At 53.8% G+C, this 18,984-nt stretch overlaps 1 long non-coding RNA gene across 1 annotated transcript; it reads left to right on the top strand.

The window, feature by feature from the left end:
• Positions 1-77: 77 nt before the first annotated feature.
• On the top strand, positions 78-9,170 carry LOC144327353 (uncharacterized). The gene is made up of 3 exons (XR_013392441.1): positions 78-1,322; positions 3,910-4,248; positions 8,549-9,170. It is a non-coding gene; the product is annotated as an uncharacterized LOC144327353 (long non-coding RNA).
• The last annotated feature ends 9,814 nt before the right edge of the window (positions 9,171-18,984 follow it).

The following is an 18,984-nucleotide window of genomic DNA, read 5'->3' on the forward strand; positions in this document are numbered from 1 at the left end:
TTAACAGAGGCAATTAGAGATCACACTAGACAAAGAGTTTCAAAAAGCATGGGGTAAAAGCAGAAAATACTTCACAAAACAGTGCCCTAAAATACATATGAGCTTCCTTGCAGTGGGTTGGACTAGATGCCCCTTGATGCCCCCTTCATGTCTCCCATTCTCCCTATCTCTCTTCCTCTCCTTTTAATGACACTTCCCCCGTTTTTTTCCTAGCTGGGCCTCCCATTTCTTAGCTGGGCCGCCTCCGGGAACCCAAGTGCTGGCACCTGCAACTTCGCCTGCTGGCATTGCTCTGACAAGATCCATTGACACCAGTTTTGGCGTCACCAAAGGAATCAGCGAGATGTGCTTCAATTCCCCTCGCACATAGTATTTAACCCACCACGGCATCTCTCAAAGCATAGGAACTGTAGTTTCCTATGGGGGGAGAGAATATTCTGTGCAACCTTTCCCAAGGGAACTCTGGGAGTTATAGCTCTGAGAGGGTCTCTTTGGGAAACGGAACAAACTAGTTCCCACGATGTCCCCCCAAAGCACCCTGGGAACTATTGCTTGCTCTGGGTGTTGAGGGTTGTGGCATCTGAACAGTAAACAATCTGTCCTTGCATTCCACAGTATACAACTCCTTGCCGTCCCAAGCCCATTTCTCTTCCTAGGGAACTCTGGGAACTGTAGCTTATGGGAGGAACAGCACTTGGTGCCCTGAACTCTGGGAACCAATGGGCTGGCACCGCTGAGTGTCGCCTTGGCCTGCGACTTTGAAGGCACCACCTTCAGAAATCCAACAGGCAGAGCCATGTACTTGGCCTTTTTCCCTGTGTGGGGGAAATGCCACCAGGCACAGTTGTCATAATTCCATATTGATATCACATATTACATTTCTAAGCTGCAGGACATATCGTGGTGATATCATATAATTATTATTTATTGATTTCCAGACTACTGACCGCCTGGTAGGGCCGGCATAATGAAATACCATTCTTATCATGAAATTTACTGATGCCCTGCTTCCCGTCCCCCTTTGGGATTCCTGGCAGCTGACCGATAAAAATGAGAGCGGTTGAGACTAGATGTCATTCTGCAATTCTTGCAGGGTCCCATCTCCTCTGTTTATATATCTATGGTTCCCATCTGCAAGGGTCAGGCTAGATGGCCCCTGGTTCATCACCCCTCCGCCCTTCCCCTGCAGGACTCAACGGGAGCTTCCCAGTGGAGCTGAGCCATGGAAGCCAGATTGTCCCCTGTGGCGAAGCCCTGCGTCACCCTTAGGCGCCCGGCGCCCCCTGCTGGCCTACACCGGAAGAATCCGCAGTGCTTTCCAGGTGGGTCTTGGGCTCCTCACCCTCCCCGGCCGCTCCTTATCTGGAGCATGTCAAGAGCGCAGGTGACCTTCTCGGTGATGAGTGTGGCACTGGACAACGTGTAGTTCAGGAACTGTCGCCCCCAAAGTAAAGCTTTATTTTCCGCCTCCCCAAAACCTGACCAACCAGATAGATTGCTTGGAGGCAACCCATTAATCGTCCCAACATTTCCAGGTCCCCGGACCGGCGCCCCAGGTGAGCCGTGCCTGCCAAGCAGCTGCGTGGCCCCTGCCTACACCAAGGACTGTGGCGACGGTGGAGATGAGTGGGGTTGCGGTGAGCGGTCAAGGGGGCATTTGAGGCCAGGGGAACATTGGCGCCACCAGAAGGGAGGGGGTTACCAGTGTCGCAGGAACCCCCCCCCAATCATTCAGTTTTTACAAACTTCACTCACACTCACACACTACATACGCTACACTTCTGTTATAAATTCATAGAAAATCAACCATACATCGGATTTGCACTGTTCCACTTTGTAACCACGTTTTTGCACCACTGCGGCCCCAGGCAAGCTGTTTTGGTGCAAGCTGTAGCCATGGACATGCTATGTGATCTGATGGTGAATTTGGGGTGACCCAGTGCAAAAATCCTGAGGATCCATGTGGATCCGTGCTTTGTAACCATGTGAATGAAGGAACTGTCAGTAATGTATGGTATCTCCAATACAGTGATGAAGGAAGAGGGGGGGGGGGGAGCTCACACTTATCCTAGGCAAAGCAGCCAACTCCTATAGGCCTAGGTGCCTTCACCCCCTCCATTAAATATTTGAGGGAGTCATCCTCCCCCCATGCTGATGGGCATTGCCATTCATATAAGGTACCAGTGTGCATGCACTTTGTCTTGAGATCATTGCAGTCTGTGAGATGGGGCTTACCTGTACCTGCCCCCCCCCCCAGTATTTTATTGAAATTGGAAGAGGGAGGGAGGGAGGGAAGAGAGATGGAGAGCTCACATTTGTCCTAGGCAAAGCAGCCAACTCCTATGGGCCTAGGTGCCTTCACCCCCCCCATTAAATATTTGAGGGAGTCATCCCCCACCCCCCATTGTGGTATGTGAGTGGGGCTTACCTGGCTGTCCCCCCAATATTTTCTGTAGTTGGAAGAGGGAGGGAGGGAGGGAAGGAAGAGAGAGGGGGAGCTCACATTTGTGCAGCTGCCTTGCCTCTAACCGAAGCAAAAAGAGGAGACGCAGGGACACGAGCCTTGTAAGCCGCTTTGTTTGAATTTACCGGTGAGGTGCTGGGGGAGGGACGGAAGGGGATGCCCTCTTTGTCCCTCCTTCCAGCTCATTGTAAAGAAAGCAGAGTAAGAGCCACTTACATGTGTGTAAGGGAGAGCCATAGAGCAGGCAGACAGGAGGGAGAGAGGCTGTCTCCCTTCTCCCACCTTGGCTTTTACACGCTGCAGGCAGCTCTTGCCGGCTTCCAAGCTGCCTCCCTTCTCCCACCTCGCCAAAAAGCCATAGAGCAGGCAGACAGGAGGGAGAGAGGCTGTCTCCCTTCTCCCACCTTGGTTTTTACACACTGCAGGCAGCTCTTGCCGGCTTCCAAGCTGCCTCCCTTCTCCCACCTCCCCAAAAAGCCATAGAGCAGGCAGACGGGAGGGAGAGAGGCTGTCTCCCTTCTCCCACCTTGGCTTTTACACGCTGCAGGCAGCTCTTGCCGGCTTCCAAGCTGCCTCCCTTCTCCCACCTCGCCAAAAAGCCATAGAGCAGGCAGACAGGAGGGAGAGAGGCTGTCTCCCTTCTCCCACCTTGGCTTTTACACACTGCAGGCAGCTCTTGCCGGCTTCCAAGCTGCCTCCCTTCTCCCACCTCGCCAAAAAGCCATAGAGCAGGCAGACAGGAGGAAGAGAGGCTGTCTCCCTTCTCCCACCTTGGCTTTTACACGCTGCAGGCAGCTCTTGCTGGCTTCCAAGCTGCCTCCCTTCTCCCACCTCGCCAAAAAGCCATAGAGCAGGCAGACAGGAGGAAGAGAGGCTGTCTCCCTTCTCCCACCTTGGCTTTTACACGCTGCAGGCAGCTCTTGCCGGCTTCCAAGCTGCCTCCCTTCTCCCACCTCGCCAAAAAGCCATAGAGCAGGCAGACAGGAGGAAGAGAGGCTGCCTCCCTTCTCCCACCTCGCCAAAAAGCCATAGAGCAGGCAGATAGGAGGGAGAGAGGCTGTCTCCCTTCTCCCACCTTGGCTTTTACACACTGCAGGCAGCTCTTGCCGGCTTCCAAGCTGCCTCCCTTCTCCCACCTCGCCAAAAAGCCATAGAGCAGGCAGACAGGAGGGAGAGAGGCTGTCTCCCGACACTCAGCTGTTGCTCAGCTGTTGCCGGCTTCTCAGCGAGCCAAGCGGAGGAAGAGAGGCTGCCGAACAGCCAGCAAGAGCGGCTCCTCCTGCCTGCATTCGCTCCATAACACGCACACACATTTCCCTTTACCTTTTAGGGGGGGGGAAACTGAGTGTTATGGTGCGAAAAGTACGGTAGCATTTCTGGTGATCATCCCTTCTGCACACAGAGTTTCCAAGCCCCTAATACTTGGAAAACTCTCACATCCACAGGTGAAGAAACAGGTGAAGAAACCGACCTGAGGGGCTCATCTTCCAGCGTCATAACTTTTATATGCCTGTTGTCTTTGTCCATGGAGTTTTCTTGGCAGGGGTACTGGAGTGGCTTGCCGGTTCCTGCTCCAGGTGGATCACATTTGGTCAAAACTCTCCACTATGACCTGTCCATCTTGGGTTTCCTGCTCGGCACAGTTCATAGCTTATCTGAGTTATTCAAGCCCCTTCGCCATGGCAAGGTTGTGATCCATGAAGGGGAATCAAAGTATTACAAAACTCTTAATGAACAGCTGATACTGGTACTCTGTGAGGTGATGAACTCAATTCTACAAGGAGGTAAGATACCAAATTCCTGGAAAGAGGCTTATATAACGCTGATCCCTAAACAGGATACAGATTATTTGAACGTCAGTAATTTCAGACCAATATCACTGTTAAACAATGATTATAAATTATTTGCGGACATTATGGAGAACAGATTAAAAATAATACTAAATGAACTGATCCATAAAGACCAAGTAGATTTTTTACCAGGCAGACAACTAAAAGATAATGTAAGACACATTGTTAATATTCTGGAATACTTAGAGGTTAGAAATAATAAATCAGCTATATTAATGTTTATTGACGCTGAAAAAGCATTTGACAACCTGTCTTGGTTATTTATGAAGAAAAGTATGGGGATGATGGGTAAGTGGCTCTTTTCTGAGAGGAATTGAGGCAATCTATTCAGAACAGAGAGCAAAGTTAATAGTTGAAAGAGCTGCCGTAGGTCCCAGCTCACAAAGGACCAACGCCAGTTTGTTGTTATATAAAACAGTCTTTATTGAAGCTCAGTTTCGCTTTCACAGCCGCGGCGCGCAGCTCTACGTCTCAAACTCTAGACCGCCGAAGCTCCGTCTGAGTCTCCTCCCCCCTGACACCAGTTTAAGACTCTAGCCTTGCTCCACCTCTTCCTTTGCTCTTTCCTCCTCTGGGTCCGCCTGTCCGCTGGGGTCTTCCCCTTCCTAGACTCTTCTGACGCTGAGTCCCCTGAGTCTTCCCCCTGCCTCCGGCGGGCTTTAGGACCTGGTTCCCCATCCGGGTTTTCTGCTGTCCCGCGCGCCTGTACATTCGAACTTGGCGCGCGCGCCCAGCCGGTCACCTTCCTCCTGACCGTTACACTGCTCCTGTCACTGCTTCCCCCTTCGGGGAGGCTAGCTGGACCTGACCTCCCCTCCGTTCCCCCACTCTCCGATAGAGGCGTGGTCAGCCCTGACTCATCTTCTCTCCCTGCTGGAGGAGACGCTGGCCCTGACACATGGGACTCTTCCCCCCCGCTACGCTCTGGTGGGAAAGCTGATCGTGATCTCCCGCTGCTGCTTTGGGAGTCCCCGCTGGCCCCTTGCTTCTGGTGCATCCCCCCGGGGACCCCCCTTGCCCTGACCATCGGCGCCCCCTTCTGGGAATCTTCTGATTCGCTGGAGAGGCTCATGGAATCTCTCGGGTCACTGTCATTCTCCCCTCCGCTGCCCTCAGATTCTTCCCCTTCGCTCTCCATTTCCTCTCTCCCCTGTGCCTCTGCTCCTGAGCCCCTGACAATAGTGAATAATGTACAGTGGTGCCTCGCAAGACGAAATTAATTCGTTCCGCAAGTCTCTTCGTCTTGCGGTTTTTTCGTCTTGCGATGCACGGTTTCCCATAGGAATGCATTGAAAATCAATTAATGCGTTCCTAGGGAAACCGCCTTCAGACCAGGTCCGGGGACAGTCTGTCCCCGGACCTCTTCTGAAGGCTGGGGGGGGGGGGGACAAGGGCTTTTCTTCCCACCCCCAGCATTTTAAAAAACCCAGGGACATCGGAGGACTTCTCCGCTGTCCGGGCGATCTTAAAATGCTGGCGGGCGGCATTTTAAAATCGCCCCGACAGCGGAGGACTTCTCCGCTGTCCGGGGCGATTTAAAAGCCCCTGGGAAGGCAGGCGGGGGGACAAAGACTTTCGCCCCCTGCCCGCCTTCAGAAGGTGTTCCCGCCCCCCTCCCCGCTTCGGAACATCGTTCCGAAGTGGGGCGGCTGGGGCAGGTCTTCCCGCCCCCCCTCCCCGCTTCGGAACAGCGTTCCGAAGTGGGGCGGCTGGGGCAGGTGTCCCCGCCCCCCCTCCCCGCTTCGGAACAGCGTTCCGAAGTGGGGCGGCTGGGGCAGGTGATCCCGCCCCCCCCTCCCCGCTTCGGAACAGCGTTCCGAAGTGGGGCGGCTGGGGCAGGTCTTCCCGCCCCCCCTCCCCGCTTCGGAACAGCGTTCCGAAGTGGGGCGGCTGGGGCAGGTGATCCCGCCCCCCCTCCCCGCTTCGGAACAGCGTTCCGAAGTGGGGCGGCTGGGGCAGGTTTCCCCGCCCCCCCTCCCCGCTTCGGAACAGCGTTCCGAAGTGGGGCGGCTGGGGCAGGTGATCCCGCCCCCCCTCCCCGCTTCGGAACAGCGTTCCGAAGTGGGGCGGCTGGGGCAGGTCTTCCCGCCCCCCCTCCCCGCTTCGGAACAGCGTTCCGAAGTGGGGCGGCTGGGGCAGGTGTCCCCGCCCCCACTCCCCGCTTCGGAACAGCGTTCCGAAGTGGGGCGGCTGGGGCAGGTGTCCCCGCCCCCACTCCCCGCTTCGGAACAGCGTTCCGAAGTGGGGCGGCTGGGGCAGGTCTTCCCGCCCCCCCTCCCCGCTTCGGAACAGCGTTCCGAAGTGGGGCGGCTGGGGCAGGTCTTCCCGCCCCCCCTGCCCGCTTCGGAACAGCGTTCCGAAGTGGGGCGGCTGGGGCAGGTGATCCCGCCCCCCCCTTCGGAACAGCGTTTTAAAATGCTGGGGGTCGGGAGCGAAGCGCTGCCGACCCCAGCATTTTAAAATCTCTCCGTGTCCCGGGACGGTTTTAAAATGCTGGGGGTCGGGAGCGAAGCGTTCGCTGCCGACCCCAGCATTTTAAAATCTCCAAGGGACAGCAGAGAAGTCTCTGTCCCAAGGAGATTTTAAAATGCTGGGGGTCGGGAGGGAAGCGCTGCCGACCCCAGCATTTTAAAATCTCGCTTCGCTCCCGACCCCCAGCATTTTAAAACCTTCCCGGGACACGGGGAGATTTTAAAATGCTGGGGGTCGGCAGCGCTTCCCTCCCGACCCCCAACATTTTAAAATCTCCTCGGGACAGAGACTTCTCTGCTGTCCCTTGGAGATTTTAAAATGCTGGGGTCGGCAGCGAACGCTTCGCTCCCGACCCCCAGCATTTTAAAACCTCCCCTGGACACGGGGAGATTTTAAAATGCTGGGGGTCGGCAGCGCTTCCCTCCCGACCCCCAGCATTTTAAAATCTCCTCGGGACAGAGACTTCTCTGCTGTCCCTTGGAGATTTTAAAATGCTGGGGGTCGGCAGCGAACGCTTCGCTCCCGCCCGCCAGCATTTTAAGATCGCCCGGGGCAGGCGGGGGGAAGGCAGGCGGGGGGGAGCAAAGACTTTTGCCCCCCGCCGGCCTTCAGAAGAGGTCCTCTTCTGAAGGCCGGCTGTGGGCGAAAGTCTTTGCTCCCGACCGCCAGCATTTCCCTATGGGCTTTCGTCTTGCGATGCAAGCCCATAGGGAAATTCGTCTTGCGAAGCGCCTCCAAAACAGAAAACCCTTTCGTCTTGCGGGTTTTCCGTCTTGCGAGGCATTCGTCTTGCGGGGTACCACTGTATTGACAGAATCATTTGACATCACAAAGGAAACCAGACAGGGGTGCCCACTGTCTCCACTATTATTTATAATGGTATTAGAGGTATTAGAAAATTATATGAGAGAAACATCAGAGGTAAAAGGAGTTAAAATAGGTGCCAAAGAAATTAAGCTTAATTTAAGAGTATTAACTCTAGAAGAACCCCAAATGAGTGTCAAAAAAGCAATGGAAGAAATTGAGAAGTTTTAGCAACTGGCAGGATTCAAATTGAATAAGACAAAGACGAAAATGGTGATTAAAAATATGGAAAAGAACGAGATAGAAATATTGGAACAAGAAAGTGGAATCAAGGTGGTTAAGAAAGTCAAATACTTTGGAGTCTGGATGACGGCAAAGAATATAAATTTGTTCAATGACAATTATCAACCAGTGTAGAAAGAGATTAAAAGAGACTTGGAAATATGGGATAGACTAAAGTTGTCAATAAGTGGAAGAATGTCAGCGATTGAAATGAACATATTATCAAAGATGCTATTTTTATTTCAAACGATTCCTATAATTAGAGGCACAGGACAATTCAGAGAATGGCAGAAGGTTCTCTCACGTTTTACCGTATATGGCAAGGGAGAAAACCAAGGATTACATTTAAAATACTGACGGATAGAAAGGAAAGAGGTGGTTTTTCGATACCTGATTTAAAACTTTACCATGAAGTGGCTTGCTTATGTTGGATAAAATATTGGATAATTTTAGAAAACACAGACCTGTTAGATTTGGAGGCATACAATAACAGATATGGGTGGCACTCCTATCTCTGGTATGCTAAAGTGAAAGTGCACAGAGGATTTACAAACCATGTGATACGGAGTGCCTTGTATGAGGTATGGGATAGAAACAAGAATCTGTTAGAAAGGAAAACACCGAAGGTTGTTGAAAAACGCTGCTCTAATTGGTTCCAACCCAATTTCTTTTGCAGGCCAGAGATGCTGGATGCTGCAAGGAACAAAGCCCGAGTTAAGGCCTGTTACATTATGATTGCCCTGACAATCATGGCTTGCTTTGCTGTGATTGCCTCTGATAAAAGGGCTGTTGAACGCCATGAATCCTTCACAAGCTGGAACTTAGCAAAGAAAGCCAAGTGGCGTGAAGAGGCTGCAACAAGAGCAGAGGAAAAGGCAAAATAAGAGTCATCTGCTCTTGAAACTGGAGCTGTGCTGGGAACGAAGAAAACACACAAAATTAGCAAGTTAGCAAAAGAGATACCCTCCAGGGGAAAACACTGAAGTTGAACACAACTTACATTTCTACTTGTGTAACAAATACTGGGAGAGAATTATTTTTTTCTGTCACAAGTGAATAAATAAATCAAGTTCAGTAAAAAAAAATTAAAAAAAGAAAAAGAAAGGAAATCACCGTGGTGGGTCTCACAGTTGAAATGTTAACAGTAAAGAAATTGAACATGGAGGGGAGGTGAGCCACATATGAGGAGATTCTGATGAAAACAGAGAAAGGATGGAAACTGAAGCCCTATAATTGCATTGAGGAGAAATTTACAGGATGGCTGCAATACCATCAAGTGAGCGTGTTTAAGGATGATAAAAAATCAGGTGTCAGAGACTGCCTCGCGGTCTCAGCTCACAGAAGACCAACGCTAGCCATTAGAACTGTACAAAAGTCTTTATTGACATTTAGTTTCCATTTTCAAGCACTAGCGTGCGTCTCTACGTCTAGACCCTAGACCAGCGAAGCCTCGTCTGAGTCTCCGCCCCCTGTACACCAGCTTAAGACTCTAGCCTTACTCCACCTTCTACGTTTCTCCTTCCTCCTCTGGGTCCTACTACCCCCCTGGGTGCCTTCCTTCCTGGACGCCTCGGAAGCGGACCCTTCGGACTCCTCCCCTTCTCTCCGGCGGGCTTTGGGACCCGGCTCTCTCTCCGGACTGCCCATTGCGCCCCCCTCCTGTACATTTGAACTTGGCGCGCGCGCGCTGCCCCTGACCTTCCTTTTGACCGTTACCTCGCTCTCTGATGCAGGCGTGGCTAAACCTGACTCCTGTCCTTCCGCTGACGGAAGGCTGCCTGCTGCCGATGTTTGGGACTCCTCCCCCTTACTGCTCTCCGGTGGGGAAGCTGGTCCCGATTTCCAGCTGCTGCTCTCTGAGTCCCCTCTGGCCCCTCCTTCCTGGGATGTTCCCTCTGGCAACCCCCTGGCTCTGACCACTGGGGCCCCTTTCTGTGAATCCTCTGATTCACTGGAGAGACTTAGAGACCTCGGATGGCTACCCTCGCTGACTTCTCCCTCAGATTCCTCTCCCTCGGTCTCTACTTCCTCCCTTTCCTGTCCCTCTGCTCCTGAACCCCTGACATCCATCCCCCCCTCGAAGCCCCCCCTTCCCCCCTCCCCTCCTTCCGGTGCGGGTACTGGGTGCTCCGTCGTAGCGGGGGTGCTTGCAGGATACAGTTCGTCCCCCATGTACTCGTCAACGTCGCTCTCCTCTGCTTCCATCTCTCTGTCTTCGTGCTCGAACCCCACGTTGTCCCCCAACACGTCCATGTCCGTCTCGCCCCTCTCCCCCTCTTCGGGTGGTCCCATCCAAGGACCCCTCAGCCACTTCCTGCGCCACTGCTCCTCTGGTTGATCGTCCCACCAATACGAGTGGTCTGAGGCAGACCCCGGTGGCGAACCCACCTGGGGGCTGGGGACTGGTGCCTGATCCTCGTCCGAGTCGAACCCCAGGAATGTGCTGGCTGAAAGAGTGAAAAGCCAGTCGTCGAAATACTCTGCTGGCATGGGCCTGTGCGGGAAGAGGGCATGAAACTCCTCTTTGAGCAGAGGCTCCTCCAAGGCATAGTCCGGTACCCAGCTGTTGGCACTGGCCGGGGTACCCTCTCTGGCTAGGAAATATTCTACTCCCTCTTCCCCCCATCTGGAGTCCAAAATCTCTGTGACCTCATTGATGTGTCCCCTCCTAGGCGACCCCCTCACTCTGGGCCCTTCACTGCTCTGGTCTGGTGCTGTGTCTGGCTCCTGAAACCTATGAGGTGCTTTGTAGGGCGTGAGCACCGATCTATGGAACACCGGATGCATTCTGGAACCCTCCGGAAGAGCCAACCGGAAGGCCACTGGATTGACCTGCGCCTGGACTTGGTAAGGTCCTAGCTGCTTATGTCCTAGCTTCTTCTTAGCTAATGATCTGGTCGGCACTGCTTGCGCTGCTAACCAGACCCAGTCACCCACCTGTATGTCTTCCCCAACTCTTCTGTGTCTGTCGGCCTGCACCTTGTATGCGTGCTTTGCTAGTTCTAACTGCCTCCTGAGCTGTTCGTGGACCTCCTGCAACTCCGACGCTAAGGCTTCTGCTGCCTGTGGCTCCCCCTCCCCCACTCTCTCTAAACCCGGGAAGGTTCTGGGATGCCTCCCGTTGTTGGCGAAGAACGGCGTCACCCCCGTCGACACGTGCTTCGTATTGTTGTAAGCGAACTCGGCGAGCGGCAGGTAGTCCACCCATGTCGTGGGCTGCTGGTTGGCGTAGCATCTTAGGTACTGCTGCATGACGGCGTTGACCCTCTCCGCTTGTCCGTTGGTCTGTGGGTGTCTCGCCGACGCCAAATTGACTTTGACGTTCAGAATGCCCATCAGCTTCTGCCAGAAGTTCGAGATGAACTGTCGCCCCCGGTCGGAGAGAATAGACCGTGGCAGACCGTGGACTTTGAACACGTGGTCTATGAACAGTTTGGCGGTCTGCTCTGCCGTGGCTACCTTCGCACACGGAATGAAGTGTGCCATCTTAGTAAACATGTCCACCACCACTAGCACTGCTGTCTTTCCCCTCGAGCTGGGCAGATCCGTGACGAAGTCCAGGGCCACCCTCTCCCACGGTTCAGACGGTGTCTGCAGCGGTTCCAGCAGTCCCGCCGGCGGTCTGTGAACTGACTTGGCCCTTTGGCAGGTGTCACATCTCGAGACGTAATCCGCTACTTCCCCCCGCATCTTGGGCCACCAAAAGTCTCTGGCTACGAGTTCGACAGTCTTTTCTTTGCCAAAGTGCCCTGCGGTGGGAGCGTCGTGTAGCTGCTGCAGGACCCTTGCGCGGAGGTCGTCTCCCGGCACGTAGAGTGCTCCCTTGTGGAGGAGCAACCCATCGCGAATCTGGAACTCGTCGGCCCTCGCTGTGCCCCTGTGCACCTCCTCCATCTTGGCCCGTGCGAAGGGGTCTTCCCGCAGCGCGCGACGTACGGCGTCCAGGTCCACGGTTGCCGACGCGCATGCCCACGCTTCCGGTGCGAAAATGTGCTTGGCCGCCGACGGTGCCGCCTCCTCCAGGTATTGCGGCTTTCTGGACAATGCATCCGCCATCACGTTGTTGTCGCCTGGGATGTACTCTATCTTGAAGTCGAAGTCCGCGAAGAACTCTGCCCATCTAATGTGTCTCTGGTTGAGGAACCTAGCCGTGCGCCAGTACTCCAGATTCTTGTGGTCCGTGTGGACCTGCACTGTATGTCTGGCTCCGATGAGGAAGTGCCTCCATGCCTTGAATGCTGCATGTATGGCTAGCAACTCCATCCCAGATAGTGTAATTCTGCTCCGACTTGCTGAGCTTCCTCGAGTAGAAGGCGCACGGCCTCCAGTCCCCCTGCTGGTCTTGTTGCAACAGGACAGCTCCCACGGCTCTGTCTGAGGCGTCTGTCTCCACCCTCATGGGTCTGCTGGGATTCACATGCAGCAGCTGCTCTTCGGACGCGAAGAGACGCTTGAGTTTCTGAAAGGACTGCTCCGCTTGCTCCGTCCAGATGAATTTCTTCTTCTTGGAGCTGAGCGTGTCGGTGATGGCCGCTGTCTGCATGGCAAATCCCTTGATGAACTTGCGGTAAAAGTTGGCAAAGCCGACAAACCGCTGGACTTCCTTCCGATTGCGTGGGCTCTTCCAGTCCAAAACTGCGCGAACCTTGGCGCTGTCCATGGCGAGCCCCTTGTCCGACAACTTGTAGCCCAGGAAATCCACCTCCGTCACGTCGAACTGGCACTTCTCCAGTTTGGCGTACAGCCTGTGCTCCTTCAGTCTCTGCAGAACTTCCCTGACATCCCTCTCGTGCGCCTCTCGCGATTCTGAAACAATCAGGATGTCGTCCAGGAAGCATACGCACTTCTTGTAAAGGAGCCCCGCCAGCACGTGATGCATAAAGGCTTGGAAAGTGTGAGAGCCATTTTGTAATCCGAAGGGCATAACTCTGTATTCGTAGGTGCCCAGTGGCGTGAACATGGCCGTCTTCCACTCGTCGCCGTCGCGCATGCGAATCAGGTTGTACGCGCCACGTAGATCCAGCTTGGTGAAAACGCGTCCTTTCCGCACCGTCGCGAGCAGGTCGTCTATCTTGGGCATGGGGAAAGCTGAGGGCTTGGTTTTCGAATTCAAGATTCTGAAGTCCACCACCAGCCTCCGTTGGGGCGTGTCCCGCTTCTTCACAAAGAATACGGGACTGCCTCCCACCGCTTTCGACTCCCGGATGAACCCACGCTTCAAATTGTGATCTATGAACTCCCTGAGTTCTTGCAGTTCATCCTCAGACATGGAGTACAGTTTCCCAGTTGGCAGCGTCGCCCCCGGCAGGAGGTCAATCTTGCAATCATAGGGTCTGTGAGGGGGTAGCTTGTCCGCCTCCTTCTCGCAGAATACCTCCAAAAACTCCGCATACTTGTGGGGTACTGCTTGCAGCGTGCCCAACTGTAACTGCGGGTCCTCCTCTTCCCCTTCCGGGCTGGGTATAATGCAGTGTTCTGCACAGTAGGAGGAGCCAAAAGTCAGTTGGCGCTGGTACCACGCCAATGCTGGGCTGTGTCTGTGCAGCCAACTCATGCCTAATACTATAGGCGTGTCGGACAGTTGGGTGACATTGAAACTGATGACTTCCCGGTGATTCCCAATTTGCATCACCATAGGCGGCGTCTGCTGCACCACCTGCCCCCCTAGCAGTTCCCTGCCATCCACCGTGACAACCTTCAGGGGCAGTGTGGCTGGCAGTAATGCTACGTTGTGTTGTTGAATGAACTCCAATCCTATAAAGTCTGCGTTACTGCCAGAGTCAATTGTAATAGGCACTTCTAAGGTGAGTCCATTGGGCAGCTGAAGCGATGCGGTTAGCTGCACCACTGGCTTGGGCGGGAGGGGGTCTGTGGGCTGCAAAATCTCTGGGGACTTCCTCACTGACTCGTCTGGCTGGGCCCCAGTGCCTCCTCTTCCAGCCAGACTTGGTCGTTTCCCTGCTGTGGTGCTCTCTGCTGAGTTGTTTCCAATACTGTCACTGAAGCTGCAGTGTGCTTGAAAATCCTCTGGGGACACTCTTTCGCCATGTGCTCTGCACTCTCACATATATAACACTTCCTGTTCCTTCTAGGCAGCTTCGATTTTACTGCTCCCGGCGTTAAGGCTCTGGTAGCTGAGTGAGCCCTAGCACCGCCAATCTCCATCTGCTCCTCGCCCCCTCCCTGTGGAGGCGTGGACTGCGCACGCGCTGCCTCTCTGGGCAAGAGTGAGGGCACTCTCGCTGGTGAGCGTCCCCAACGCCCTTCTTCTTTGCTCCACGGGCGTTCTTCCTGCCTCACCCCAATAGACAACGCTCTTTCAACCACTTGTTGAGTGGTGGTGGGTCTCTCTCCCCTTGCCATCTCATCCTTGATCTGTGCATTCAGACCCTCCCAAAAAAGGTCTCTAACCGGCGGAGAATCCTTATCCCAATTCAGCGCGTTGACCAATGCAAAAAACCGGGAATGATACTGCCTTACGCTGGCTTTCCCTTGTCTTAGCCCAAATATGTCCCTCCGGGCAATGTCAAGGTCTATTTTGGATAAGAAACAGGAGTCCATCGCCTTAATGAACGCATCTGCGCTTTGGAGCGCTGGATCCTTATCCCTCCACAGGTTGCGCAGCCATGCTTTCGCGTCCCCATGCAAATGAGACAAAATAAACCCCACTTTCTCCCGCTCATCTCTAAAGTCTCTTTCCAGCAGCTGCAGCGCAAACAGCACATCTGCTCGGAAATTGGGGTACTGCTGCAAATTCCCATCAAAATGAGATACAATGCTGCCTCCTCTCTTCCCCAAACCGATCCCCTCGGATCTGGGTACTGGGATCCCCTGCTTTACAAGCCCTTCCAACCTGGCTTGAAGATCTCTGCAGGCAGCTGCCGCTTCTTCCTCTCTCTTCCTGGAAGCGATTATTTCAGCGTTGAGTAGTGTCACCGCTTCTTGCAGGGAAGCTATTTTCTGTTCTGTAGTCATCTTGCCTGACTCTTGTGAGCTCGCAAGGCACCAGTCTTCTACCCTCCCTGCCTCGCTTCCTTAGCGATGCTTGAGGCGAAGAAAACCGATGATACTGGAGACGAGGCTTACTGTCAGAGACTGCCTCGCGGTCTCAGCTCACAGAAGACCAACGCTAGCCATTAGAACTGTACAAAAGTCTTTATTGACATTTAGTTTCCATTTTCAAGCACTAGCGTGCGTCTCTACGTCTAGACCCTAGACCAGCGAAGCCTCGTCTGAGTCTCCGCCCCCTGTACACCAGCTTAAGACTCTAGCCTTACTCCACCTTCTACGTTTCTCCTTCCTCCTCTGGGTCCTACTACCCCCCTGGGTGCCTTCCTTCCTGGACGCCTCGGAAGCGGACCCTTCGGACTCCTCCCCTTCTCTCCGGCGGGCTTTGGGACCCGGCTCTCTCTCCGGACTGCCCATTGCGCCCCCCTCCTGTACATTTGAACTTGGCGCGCGCGCGCTGCCCCTGACCTTCCTTTTGACCGTTACCTCGCTCTCTGATGCAGGCGTGGCTAAACCTGACTCCTGTCCTTCCGCTGACGGAAGGCTGCCTGCTGCCGATGTTTGGGACTCCTCCCCCTTACTGCTCTCCGGTGGGGAAGCTGGTCCCGATTTCCAGCTGCTGCTCTCTGAGTCCCCTCTGGCCCCTCCTTCCTGGGATGTTCCCTCTGGCAACCCTCTGGCTCTGACCACTGGGGCCCCTTTCTGTGAATCCTCTGATTCACTGGAGAGACTTAGAGACCTCGGATGGCTACCCTCGCTGACTTCTCCCTCAGATTCCTCTCCCTCGGTCTCTACTTCCTCCCTTTCCTGTCCCTCTGCTCCTGAACCCCTGACATCAGGATTCGATGATAAAAAAAATTCTAAATTTCAAATTGATATACTAGAAAGTAGGACCAAATAACCTTTACAAATGTACAATTTCTTACTAGAATGGAACACAAAAGATGAACTGATAAAAGAGGCAATGATAAAATGGGCAATAGATTTTAGGCACAACATTGAATATGATGCATGGATGAAACTTTGGAATGAGAATTTAAAATTTACTGCATGCATTACTCTAAAAGAGAATGTAATGAAAATGATATATCGCTGGTATTTAACACCTGTCAAACTAGCAAAAATGTATAGGACGAGTAGTAAAATTTGTTGGAAATGCAAAGAAAAGGATGGTGATTTCTACCACATGTGGTGGACATGTGACAAAATGAAAAAAAATTGGGAACTGATCTATAACAAATTAAAAAAGATACCCGAAGCTTTTTTGCTAGGTTTGATGGAGGAGGATATCAAGAAGGCAGACCAAAGATTATGCAACGGCTGCTGCCAGTATCTTGATAGCCCAAAAATGGAAAACACAGGAATTACCAACTGGAGTGGCAGACGAAGATGTTCGAATATGCGGAATTAGCAAAACTGATCCATAGGATCCGCAATCAGGAGGAAACAAAGTACCAAAAAGAATGGAGTAAATTTATGGATTATATAAGTGAGAACTGTTGAAGTTTGAGGACGTTAGCAGGACTGAAATAAATCTTATGTCATGGTTCAGATACTACTCAGGAACTGTGGATTAGAGATTGGAATAAGAAAACCTGCAGAAGGGAAGGAGGGAAGTCAATGCTCTACGGGGAGTAAGGAAAGATATGAAATTGTGTATTTTGTTTGTGTATTTGAAATGAAAATGTAATAAAAAACATATTTGTCAGAGACTGCCTCCCGGTCTCAGCTCACAGAAGACCAACGCTAGCCATTAGAACTGTACAGAAGTCTTTATTGGCATTTAGTTTCCATTTCCAAACACTAGCGTGCGTCTCTACGTCTAAACCCTAGACCAGCGAAGCCTCGTCTGAGTCTCCGCCCCCTGTACACCAGCTTAAGACTCTAGCCTTACTCCACCTTCTACGTTTCTCCTTCCTCCTCTGGGTCCTACTACCCCCCTGGGTGCCTTCTTTCCGGGATGCCTCGGAAGCGGACCCTTCGGACTCCTCCCCTTCTCTCCGGCGGGCTTTGGGACCCGGCTCTCTCTCCGGACTGCCCATTGCGCCCCCCTCCTGTACATTTGAACTTGGCGCGCGCGCGCTGCCCCTGACCTTCCTTTTGACCGTTACCTCGCTCTCTGATGCAGGCGTGGCTAACCCTGACTCATGTCCTTCCGCTGACGGAAGGCTGCCTGCTGCCGATGTTTGGGACTCCTCCCCCTTACTGCTCTCCGGTGGGAAAGTTGGTCCCGATTTCCAGCTGCTGCTCTCTGAGTCCCCTCTGGCCCCTCCTTCCTGGGGTGTTCCCTCTGGCAACCCCCTGGCTCTGACCACTGGGGCCCCTTTCTGTGAATCCTCTGATTCACTGGAGAGACTTAGAGACCTCGGATGGCTACCCTCGCTGACTTCTCCCTCAGATTCCTCTCCCTCGGTCTCTACTTCCTCCCTCTCCTGTCCCTCTGCTCCTGAACCCCTGACATCCATCCCCCCCTCGAAGCCCCCCCTTCCCCCCTCCCCTCCTTCCGGTGCGGGTACTGGGTGCTCCGTCGTCGCGGGGGTGCTTGCCGGATACAGTTCATCCCCCATGTACTCGTCAACGTCGCTCTCCTCTGCTTCCATCTCTCTGTCTACATGCTCGAACCCCACGTTGTCCCCCAACACGTCCATGTCCGTCTCGCCCCTCTCCCCCTCTTCGGGTGGTCCCAGCCAAGGACCCCTCAGCCACTTCCTGCGCCACTGCTCCTCTGGTTGATCGTCCCACCAATACGAGTGGTCTGAGGCAGACCCCGGTGGCGAACCCACCTGAGAGCTGGGGACTGGTGCCTGTTCCTCGTCCGAGTCGAACCCCAGGAATGTGCTGGCTGAAAGAGTGGGTGTGAAAAGCCAGTCATCGAAATACTCTGCTGGCATGGGCCTGTGCGGGAAGAGGGCATGAAACTCCTCTTTGAGCAGCGGTTCCTCCAAGGCATAGTCCGGTACCCAGCTGTTGGCACTGGCCGGGGTACCCTCTCTGGCTAGGAAATATTCTACTCCCTCTTCCCCCCATCTGGAGTCCAAAATCTCTGTGACCTCATTGATGTGTCCCTTCCTAGGCGGCCCCCTCACTCTGGGCCCTTCACTGCTCTGGTCTGGTGCGGTGTCTGGCTCCTGAAACCTATGAGGTGCTTTGTAGGGCGTGAGCACCGATCTATGGAACACCGGATGCATTCTGGAACCCTCCGGAAGAGCCAACCGGAAGGCCACTGGATTGACCTGCGCCTGGACTTGGTAAGGTCCTAGCTGCTTATGTCCTAGCTTCTTCTTAGCTAATGATCTGGTCGGCACTGCTTGCGCTGCTAGCCAGACCCAGTCACCCACCTGTATGTCTTCCCCAACTCTTCTGTGTCTGTCGGCCTGCACCTTGTATGCGTGCTTTGCTAGTTCTAACTGCCTCCTGAGCTGTTCGTGGACTTCCTGCAACTCTGACGCTAAGGCTTCCGCTGCCTGTGGCTCCCCCTCCCCCACTCTCTCTAAACCCGGGAAGGTTCTGGGATGCCTCCCGTTGTTGGCGAAGAACGGCGTCACCCCCGTCGACACGTGCTTCGTATTGTTGTAAGCGAACTCGGCGAGCGGCAGGTAGTCCACCCATGTCGTGGGCTGCTGGTTGGCGTAGCATCTTAGGTACTGCTGCATGACGGCGTTGACCCTCTCCGCTTGTCCGTTGGTCTGCGGGTGTCTCGCCGACGCCAAATTGACTTTGACGTTCAGAATGCCCATCAGCTTCTGCCAGAAGTTCGAGATGAACTGTCGCCCCCGGTCGGAAAGAATAGACCGTGGCAGACCGTGGACCTTGAACACGTGGTCTATGAACAGTTTGGCGGTCTGCTCTGCCGTGGCTACCTTCGCACACGGAATGAAGTGTGCCATCTTAGTAAACATGTCCACTACCACTAGCACTGCTGTCTTTCCCCTCGAGCTGGGCAGATCCGTGACGAAGTCCAGGGCCACCCTCTCCCACGGTTCAGACGGTGTCTGCAGCGGTTCCAGCAATCCTGCCGGCGGTCTGTGAACTGACTTGGCCCTTTGGCAGGTGTCACATCTCGAGACGTAATCCGCTACTTCCCCCCGCATCTTGGGCCACCAA

This window comes from Podarcis muralis, chromosome 3 (genome assembly GCF_964188315.1).
Source record: "Podarcis muralis chromosome 3, rPodMur119.hap1.1, whole genome shotgun sequence".
Lineage (NCBI taxonomy): Eukaryota > Metazoa > Chordata > Lepidosauria > Squamata > Lacertidae > Podarcis > Podarcis muralis.